Source organism: Gossypium arboreum, chromosome 2 (assembly GCF_025698485.1).
Source record: "Gossypium arboreum isolate Shixiya-1 chromosome 2, ASM2569848v2, whole genome shotgun sequence".
NCBI lineage: Eukaryota > Viridiplantae > Streptophyta > Magnoliopsida > Malvales > Malvaceae > Gossypium > Gossypium arboreum.
The window spans coordinates 111601164-111611975 of record NC_069071.1 but is presented as its reverse complement, the minus strand read 5'-3'; the positions used below and the strand labels follow the sequence as shown (position 1 = coordinate 111611975).

The 10812-nt window shown below is 32.8% G+C and overlaps 1 non-coding gene across 1 annotated transcript; it reads right to left on the bottom strand.

The window, feature by feature from the left end:
* Positions 1 to 10128: 10128 nt before the first annotated feature.
* LOC128290030 (small nucleolar RNA R71) lies at positions 10129 to 10235 on the bottom strand. Its single transcript, XR_008279671.1, has one exon. It is a non-coding gene; the product is annotated as a small nucleolar RNA R71 (small nucleolar RNA).
* Between the last annotated feature and the right edge of the window lie 577 nt (positions 10236 to 10812).

The following is a 10812-nucleotide window of genomic DNA, read 5'->3' as shown; positions in this document are numbered from 1 at the left end:
GCAAAATAAGCATATTTTATATGTATAATAATGAATTGATATTTTTTAAGTAGTTTATTGATATAGTCATTATTATATAGTTTATTGATAAAATAAAATAAGAATTTGGTGAAGAAAACAAGAACTCGTCTTTGTTTCTTCACCTAGCTAAAATTCATAAAAAGAAGAAGAGTGAAGGATGGTTTTGGGACCGTTCGGTCAATTGGAGGCAAATTTGAAGGTAATTTGATGTGGTTTTGTAAATTGTTGATGAATTTGTGTTTCTCTTCTTTTCTAGCGAAACCCACTTGATAAATTTAGTTTATGAGGCATTTTAGATTCGGCCTTAGTGAAAATGAGTGAGGAAATTTGAGTTGAGGATAGAAGATAGTAAACGAATGTTCAATGGACAATTTGATACCAAAATTCATATGTTTATGAGCTTGTTTTTGAAAAGTATGTTACATGTGAGTGATTAGTTCATGAAGGGATTTTCGGTTATGTTTGTTTTGTATGAGTAATGGATTGCTGAGTTCATGCTATTATGAATAAAATTGATTAAGAGAGGATTGAGATAATTAAATATGCATGTTGGTGGTAAGATGAGCATTCGGTTTTGGACTTTTAAGTGCTGTTAAATACTTTGAATAATATATAAAAAATGCCTTTGATATGTGAAATTCGGCCAAGTGGTTATAAGCATGATTTTAGAAATTCAATGATATTCGGCCAATTTGAATAATTCATGGCACCTCAAGCAAATTAGTTTTAGATGTTATTAAATATTGAAGATTATTTAAGCATATTACCAAATGTGATTTTAGTTAATGGTTCGGTTATGAGTGCTGATTTTGTTTTATAATTAGCCGATTGTGTATATGTATGCTATGAGGTGGTTTAGCTTAAAAAAATTAAGGTGCTCGGAAGGTGATTGCCGTGGATAGTTTAAGTAATGAAATTTAATTTTTTTTATGTAAAGTAATGACATTGCCGTTTGTAAATTGAGTAGTTAAAATTTTTGATTGAGCATCAAGAGTTTAAGGGGACAAACTCAGATCGAGGAAAAAACAAAGGTAGTCGTGTAGTCGATATAGCCGTACGATAACTTTTGAGGTAAGCTCTTAAACGATTAAGTTGAATTTATGTGTTTAAAGATTAAATGAATATAGAATAAATGTAATACCCCTACCCGTATTCATTGCCGGAATAGGGTACGAGGCATTACCGGAGTTTACGAATTAATTTTTTTTTTTCAATTCAACATATTTTCATGATAGATTCATGCATTTATATAAGATAACGTCATGTCATATCTATAACCAGGTTTGTTAACCATACTAATGGCTAACTTTACATTCATTTCACGTTAACATTTACTTTGTTAGCTTATACATGCCATTGATTTCCAAAATAAAGTTTCTTTATATACCGAAATCCTGAGGTTGACAGTGTGATGTGTCTCCGACCAAATCCGACCTCCGAGCTCTTAACACTACAAAACAGGGAAAAAGGAAACGGGGTAAGCACTTTGTGCTTAGAAAGCTCATGTAACAAAAATTATACTTACCTAATATTTTCAATACAATACAATAAACATCCATATATCCATTCAATGCATTATTACCCTAATATGCACAAACTCAACATTCAAGTTAGTACAATAATTTCCATGTACCAATAATATATATATATATATATACCATGATTGATGTACTCATCAATACCATGATTTTCATTCCTTATTATTTTCATATTTATCCCGTTGAATTTATCGAATTTCGATGGATTTTCAGAGGTACACTTTTAGTGTACAATTCGGTCCGTCAATTCATATTCATGTGCACACATTTCCATTTCAAAGAGCACACTCGCTGAACCTCAACCTTGCAAAGAGATTACCATCAAAGCTAAATCCCGCAATATAAACTCATAGAGTATTGTCGGGATTACCACCAAAGCTAAATCCTCGAACGACAATTACTCTAATGAGCTTGGATCCGAATTACCACCAAGCTAAATTCAGACCCTAATTCGGATTACCCGTCCGGCTAAATCCATTTTACACATATTCTTCGGGAGGGCTATATCAGATAGGATCACCCGTCAAGCTAGATCCTTTTACCGTAAATTCCTTTTCGAGATCCATCGAATTTTCCTTTCATTTAAACGGATTTCTTCCCATTTTATCAAATATATCAATGTTTCATAAATTTCCATATAATGAACATTCAAATCATATTCATATCAAAAACATGCATTTCAAGCATTTAAGAATATAATTCAAGTTACATGAACTTACCTTGATACTTGTTTGTAAACAAGAAAATCTATTAATCCCGAACTTTTTCCTTTCCTCGATCTAGCTTCAGATTTGAATCTTCTGGATCTAAATAAATAAATTTAATTATCAATTTAATACATTTCATGTTCATATGCAACATTCTCTATAATTCAACTATTATTTATAGTTCATTCAAAGCTGTCTACTTGAGTCATAGTCACTAAATTATTTATAACTTGAGCTACAGAACTCCAAATTAAGATCTGTTAATTTTCCTGAAACTAGACTAATATATATTTTTACCATAAAATTTTCTGAATTTTGGTCTATCCAATCAGTACAGTTTATTCTTCAAAGTCACCCTGTTCTGTTGTCTAACAGTTCTGACCCTTCTTCACTAAAAATAAATTATCTCTTTATACAGAATTCAAATGATGTTCTTGTTTATTTCTATTAAAAATAGACTCATTTAGAATTCTATACATATAAATTTAAGTCCCTAATTATTTTTATTCAATTTTTTATAATTTTTCAAAGTCAGAACAGGGGAACCCGAATTCATTCTGACCTTGTCTCACAAAATTCATTACATCTCAAAATTTACAAATCCATTGCTTACAATATTTCTTCTATGAGAAACTAGACTCAATAAGATTTAATTCCATATTTTTTTCATCTTCTAATTCGATTCCTACAATTTTTGGTGATTTTTCAAAATTAGTCTACTGCTGCTGTCCAAACTGTTTTAGTGCAAGCTGTTTATTACCATTTTTCCCCTAAGCTTTTAATAAATGATAATTTCGTCCCTACTCAATTAGCCTCTCAATTGAGCTGATTTTTCTCAATTAACATTTTATTCTATCACCTTAAACTAGTTTACAACCTTTAGGAATCAGAATTTCAGCAATAGACTTTAATTCCAAACATTTTCACAATTAGGTCCCAAAAATCAATTTCCATTGAAATTGCCTAATAAAATCATCTCATAAACAAATTAAAGCTTTAATTTCATTCTATTTCATCATAAAATTACAGCACTCAACCATGGTGACTTTCAATTTCATCCATGAAATCAAAACTAATGAATTTAATAGTAGGATCTAGTTGTAAAAGTCTTAGAAACACAAAATTACAAGAAAAAGGCAAGGATTAACTCACTTGGTGCAAAATTATGAAATACCAGCTTAGAGAACCCTCCTATGGCGTTTTTATCTGCTGGAATTGAAGAGAAATGAAGAGAAATCTAGATATTTCCTATTTAGTCCTAGTTTTATTTAGTTAATTTTGCAATATTCCAATTTTACCCTTAATTTATCAATTTTTCTGCTGATTTCATACCCTTGCCTCCAGCCCAAATAACTTTTGGGTCTAATTTCCTTTTATATCCTTTCTCATTAGACTAATAAGCTATTTAATCACTCTAGCAACTTTTACACCTATTACAATTCAGTCCTTTTCATTTAATTGACTACCCAAACATTAAAATTTCCTAACGAAATTTTAATACCACATTAATAAAATTTCATAAATATTTGTAAAATTATTTTTGACTCGGTTTTACGAGATAGAGGTCTCGATACCTTATTTTACCCAATTTCTTCAATAATTTCTTTTTCTAACAAATCACTAAATTTATAAAATTTTCCTATCAATATTTTCATACGATTTTCCTATCATATAAATTTTCAAGCAAAAATATTGAAATAAATTTCTCTTTAAATCAGATCTATGGTTACGAAACCATTGTTCCGATAACCTTGAATTTAGGCCATTACAATAAAGTTTTAGTATATGTGATATATAAATATATATATTTTCGAATGATTAATAATGTTCATAATAGGAGCCAGAAATGGCTAGCTTACTCGATTGAATTGTGCATGGAAATGAGGTATATGCTAAAAGAGTTTTAGAGAATGATATATGATCTCTGTGTTTCGGTTAAGTAATGGTAAATAGAATGAGTATGAATTTAGTGAGGACTATGTGTGATAGCCAAATGTCTTATGAACTAATATGTGTGAATGGTATTTTGAATACATGAGATAAGATGGAATAACCGAAAGCATCATGAGTTAAGACGTGAATAAAATACTATGAATTTCTTGTAGATGTCGAATAGTGAATACATTTGGCTATGAAATTATGCTTTAAATTCTTGAATGTATTTGAAATCAATATAAGGAAATGGTATTTTAATAAAATATGTGATGAAATTACCGAATGAATTATGAGATGAATTGTGGATTAATGTTTCAAAGTAAGTGAAACTATTAATGTGATTAGGAAATTGAAGAAGGGAAATTGAGATCTTAGTAAGTTCTTAAGTGTTTGAACTTTTGGAAATTTAAGAGTAAATTGTAATAGATCTGCTTGGGACAGCAGCAATAACGTGATTTTAGAAAATCACCATAAATTGTTGGAGTAGAGTTAGAGGCTTAATAAATTATGTAATTAAAGCTTGATGAATCTATTTCTAGAGAAAATTAACGGCACTTGATTTGGAGTTTCGTAGCTCCAGTTACAAATAATTTAATGACTGTTGCTCAGGAAGATAGCTTGTAGTAAAATTGTGATTATGTTGTAAACATTGATAAAACTGTTTGAGTTGCTTATAAGATATTGATTAAAACCATATGTGAATTTTGAATTGTGACGTTAGGAAATGATATATGAGTGTTAGATGGATCTTTGATGTTAAAATTTGTGAAATTATAAGTTTATAAGTATTGAATTATTGGAGATGAACATGTCATTGCCGAATGTAAAATAAAATGTTAAATAATTGTAATTAAGAACATGTTTGATTAAATATTGGTAATCAAAGTACCGAATCCATATTAAAATGAGGCTATAAGCCATGAATGACTAGTATACCTAGTCGATTTTGATATGATGAAATTGATGTACAAGATATGTATATATGGTGAGGCCGAAATGGCTAATATTAAATATGTGCAAGTTATCTGAATGGCCTTTATGAAAATGTGTGCTATCTTATTTGTATAGTGAGGCCGAATGGTTACTTAGAAATGTAATATGGCTGAGTGGTTATTTAAATGAAAGCAAAGTATATGATGTATTAGCAAGTAATGATAAAAGCATTATCTTATATATGTGCTTGTGTATGTGGTGTAACCGAATGGGCAAGTGTGAAATGTACATATGTTTATGTGTATATAATGTGGCCGAATGACCAATTGTGAAAAGTATGTATTATTAGATATTTGATGAGGCCAAAGTTAGTAAAAAGTATATAAAATAAATTGTGCTGAGATTGTATCCGGTTTAAAGTCCCGTAGGCTTCAGATCGGTGTTATGTTCGGTTTTATACCTCGCAGCCAAGTGCTAGTGAATTTGATAAAGTATATGACTACGAGATCCTATGCTAAGATGATAAATTGAACTCAGATACACATTAGGTGATTCGTGTATGTGATATATATATTATATATGTGAGATTGATCTGACGGAATTAAGAATGTGTAATGAGAAGCATATGAAAAGATGTTGTAAATTCATATGTATATTTGTATATGTGTGCATTCAGTTATTATGAAAAGTTACAACATAGTTTTCGATATGCCATTTAACTATGAATGTTGAAAGTAAGTGTGGGTAAGAAATGATACACTAGTGAAATTTGAAAGAATTAAAGTTAATCCGGAAGCTTGTAAATATTATGTTTATATGAGTTTGAGTATAAACGGAGTAAAATGATATGTGTTTGTGAATAATCGGCCAAATAGTATTGTACTCAGAAAGTGTTATGTGATTTCGAACATTTGGTTGGTTTTTTTTTAAGTTCAACTGTTTAAATTGCTTAAGACTTACTAAGCTTTTGAAAGCTTACTTTGAATGTTATGTTTCTCTGTTTATTTTTGTAGATCGTTGACTCTTACTATTAGCTCGAGGATCGTCAGCACTTCGTCACACTATCTACTATTGTGGTAATTATGTGATTTGGACTTAGCTTATGGCATGTATAGGATAGACTATAAGTAGAATGATATTTTGACTATTGTATATAAGCCATGCGAATATAGCATCTTATGGAAGTTTACTTTTATAAGTTTTAAATTCGATCTTTGTTTGTGTTTATTACTTATATAAATAAATGATCTTTTATTTAAGAAAAGGTTCAAAATTTTACTGTTCTGATTCGATTCCTAATTTCTGCTAACATCTCATCCTATTCTGGCGACGGTTACGGGATAGGGGTGTTACAATAACCACCCTACCAACAGGAAAAGAAGCCGAACCTTAAAAAGATGCTCTCAAAATTTATATCGGTGTGAGAAACTCGTTTTCAGAACACCGAGACAACACTTAAGAATCAACAAGCATCGATCCAGGGGCTCAAAACTCAGATAGGCCACCTTTCCAAACTAATTTTCGAACGACCACAAGGTAGCTTGCCAAGTAATACTGAACCCAACCCAAAGGAACAACTTAACGCAATTAATATTCAAGATGAAGAAGGAGTTGTTGAGCCTGAACCTAAACCGAGGCAAGAAACTATGGTAAGCAAAGGTCAATGTGAGGTAGATAATAATAAAAACAAAATAGTGAATGTCGAATATAAACCTCGTGTGCCATACCCCAACGCGACAAGGAAAGACCGCTCAGATGAGCAATTTGGTAAATTCCTTAAACTCTTAAAAAAAATACATATTAACTTACCGTTTATTGAAGCTCTAACGCAGATGCCAAACGCAATGAAATTTTTAAAAGATCTTTTTGCAAATAAGTGGAAGTTGGACGAGGCGTTTTTATGATTCCTTGCTTAATTGGTTGTTTAGATGTTAATAATGCATTAGCTGATTTAGGGGCAAGTATCAATGTCATGCCTTATAAAATGTTTAAGCAACTAGGTCTCGGGAAACCCAAACAAACTCAGATGAGCATTCAACTAGCAGATAAAACTATAAGATTTCCTAGGGGTATTATTGAAGATGTGCTAGTCAAAATCGATAAATTTATATTTCTCGTTGTCTTTATTGTTTTAGACATAGAGGAGGATAGCAACACCTCTTTAATTCGAGGAAGGTCCTTTTTAGCAACTGCTAAAACAATTATTGATGTTGGCACAAGTGAGCTCACGCTTCGCGTAGGAGAAGAAACACTCACCCTTCAAACTCGCAATTCTGACAACACATCGAAAATTGAAGGTGATCGTCTAAGCCATTCTATTAAAACTAACCACATGATACAACCCACTTTGCAGGAGATAAGTCTGAAGGAAGTACATGAGCCACTCTCAAACAATAGTAAAGGATCTATTCATGAAGAACGAATGCTGCAAATAGAAGAGCTAGATGAATGGCAAATCATAAACCGAGAATACATCATAAATCGAAACTACGCCAGAACGAGCTTGATACCTATCCAAATCAACTTAAAATTGGAGATAAAGTCTTATTAGATGCTGCAGATCCCCACATTGTCACTACCACACCGAATGAAGAAATCCGTCTTACGGTACTCAGCATTTTTCCATTCGGTACAGTGGAGGTGAGTCATCCCAAGTTTAGCACTTTTAAGGTAAACAACACCCGTTTAAAACCTTATTTTAAGATTGATAGCATGAATGAGGATTATAAACTCCTCGAACCACCATGATCATTCAACGAAGAGGTAAGTCGAGCTTAGACTATAAATAAGTGCTTCTCGAGAGGTAACCCGAGCACTAACTGTATTAACTTTTTTAAAATTTAGTCTTCAACACCTAACTTACTAACGGAGCTCTTGGATACAGGTTTTCCATAGAGACACGGCCAAGCACACGGGCATACTTATGGCCGTGTGAAAATAGGGCAAGTGATAAACCGTAAATTATACATATTTTTACCCCATGTTTAATGCATTTTATGGATAATTTGCCATTAGAATTGGTGAATTCAATGCTCCTAATGGTTTAATTTCATGTTTTATACTTAGGAGAGCATAGTAGAGAGAAATGAATGAGAAACGGGCCAAAAACATAGAAAATGGGCCAAAGTACGAAATCAACACAGCCTGGACCTCCTCACACGGACAGACCACATGACCGTGTCAATTTGGCAGGCTCAAACACAGCCTGAAGTAATCGCACAGGGGTGTGTGCCATGGGCGTGTCCCTGCCGAGCCCAAGTTGAGTCCAATTCGGAAAAGGCTAATTTTGAGGGCTTTTAGGCATTCCGAAGCCTGTAAATACACCCTAGAGGAGGAAGAAAATGACACGGAGAATAGGGAGTACGGAATTACTCCAAGGAAGTTGATTGATCCATCTCAGAAGCCGGATTCATCATCAAGACTAAAGATTTCTCCTCAATTTCCCTTCAGGAGTTTTGGGTTTTCTTTATGTTTTGTATTCTTTATTTTTCTAAGATGTTTTCTTATTTAGTTATGAACTAAAACCGCTAAATACCTAAGGGGAATGAAACCTAAGACGAATCTTATTATTATTTTCTGAATTGTATGATAAATATTTAACTTGTTCTTAATTATGTATTCTTAGTTCTTGTTTTGATATCCCAGGATACTAATTCAAGATAAGCTCTTATTCAGAAGAGGACTAGACCCTGTCTAAGAGTACATTTGTTATAATTAAGCGGAGTTGATTGCACGCCTAGACATAAGGTGACAAGATTTTACCGGATTAGGGTGAAACCTAATAAGAGGATCCATAGATCGAGTTAATGCAACCCTACAGTGTTAATTAGAGAAAAGTCTCGGTTATTTAATCTAGGGATTAGACGTTATTAGTCTTGAATAGGGGTAATAACATAACTCAGGGATCTCTACGGAACAAGTTGAATGAATAAATCGTCTGATTCGGAGCCAGAATAACAATTAAAGTCTAGGTGGATTTTTCCTTAGGTATTGTATTAAGTCAATCAATTTTCCCAAAAAGCAATTCCCCGATTTTTTTCTTTGTGAGTTCTTAGTTTAGATAATTAGTTAATTAAAACAAAACCTCTTTATTCTTAGGCTAGATAATAAAAAGGCAGTCATTACAAGTACTTCTAGTTCCTTTGGGTTTGACAATCCGGTCTTGCTAAAACTATACTACTGTTCGATAGGTACTCTTGCCTACATCGTAATAATAGTTAGTTCAAGAATAAGTAATTATAAATATTTAAAACCTATCACGAAATCACACGATCAAGTTTTTGGCGCTGTTGCCGGGGAGCTAAGATATTAGGAACGCTTAATTTTTATTACTTTAGCCATTTATTTTTCTTGCAAATTAATTTAATTTTTTTATTATTTATTAACTTATTTTTCTTTCTCTTGGCAGGTTTTTATAGTTTATGACTAGAAGAAACCCATCAGGACCATTACTTTTTGATGAAGGAATCGATCGTACAGTTAGCAGAAATCAAAGAGAAATAAGGCGAAGCTTACGATACACAGAAAACAGGCAAGAAGACGATACTCAACCCCCAACCGAAGAGATGGCTGAAAACCAAGGCAATCAGCTACCTCCTGCAATTGCAGTTAATCAAAATTCTGCTCCATACACTATGTATGATTATGCTAAACCTTCTTTAACAGGAACTGAATTGAGCATAGTTAGACCTGCTGTAGCTGCAAATACTTTTGAATTAAAACCTAACACTATTCAAATAATACAGCAATTTGTTCAGTTTGATGGTTTGCAGGATGAGGATCCCAACGCTCATTTAACCAACTTCTTAGAAATATGTGATACAGTTAAAATTAATGGTGTCTCTGATGATGCCATTCGTCTTTGGTTATTCCCTTTTTCATTGAGGAACAAAGCTAAATAGTGGTTGAACTTGTTACCATGAGGGTCAATTACTACTTGGGAACAAATGACTGAAAAATTTTTATTAAAATATTTTTCGCCGGTTAAAACGGCTAAATTACGTAATGATATCTCTTATTTCATGCAGATGGATTTAAAAACACTCTACGATGCATGGGAAAGATACAAGGACCTTTTGAGAAGGTGCCCTCACAATGGCTTTCCGCTTTGGCTACAAGTTTAAATGTTCCATAATGGCCTGAATCCTTCGATTCGATAAATGGTTGACGCAGCTACTAGCGGAACCATTAATAATAAAACACCTGAAGATGTCTATGAGTTTATAGAGGAGATGTCACTGGATAACTATCAGTGGCAAGTCATGAAGACAAAGCCAACGAAAACAGCTGGTGTTTATAACGTCGATTCAGTCACCATGCTCTCTAATCAGGTAGAACTCTTAAATAAAAAGATTGATGGTTTTCTTAGTTCTTCACAAGTTCACCCAGTAATGCAGTGCGAAGCAAGTAGAGGTGGAACAAGCCATTCAGAATACCAACCTTATGGCCACAACATAGATAACGAGCAATTAAACTATATGGGTAATAATCCTCGACCTCAAAACAATCCATATAGTAACACTTACAATGCAGGTTGGAGGAACCACCCCAATTTCTCATGGAGCGGTTAAAGAAATCAAAGACCACAACCACCTTCAGGCTACCAACAACCACCCTCCCAACAGGAAAAGAAGTCGAACCTTGAAGAGATGCTCTCAAAGTTTATATCGGTGCCAGAA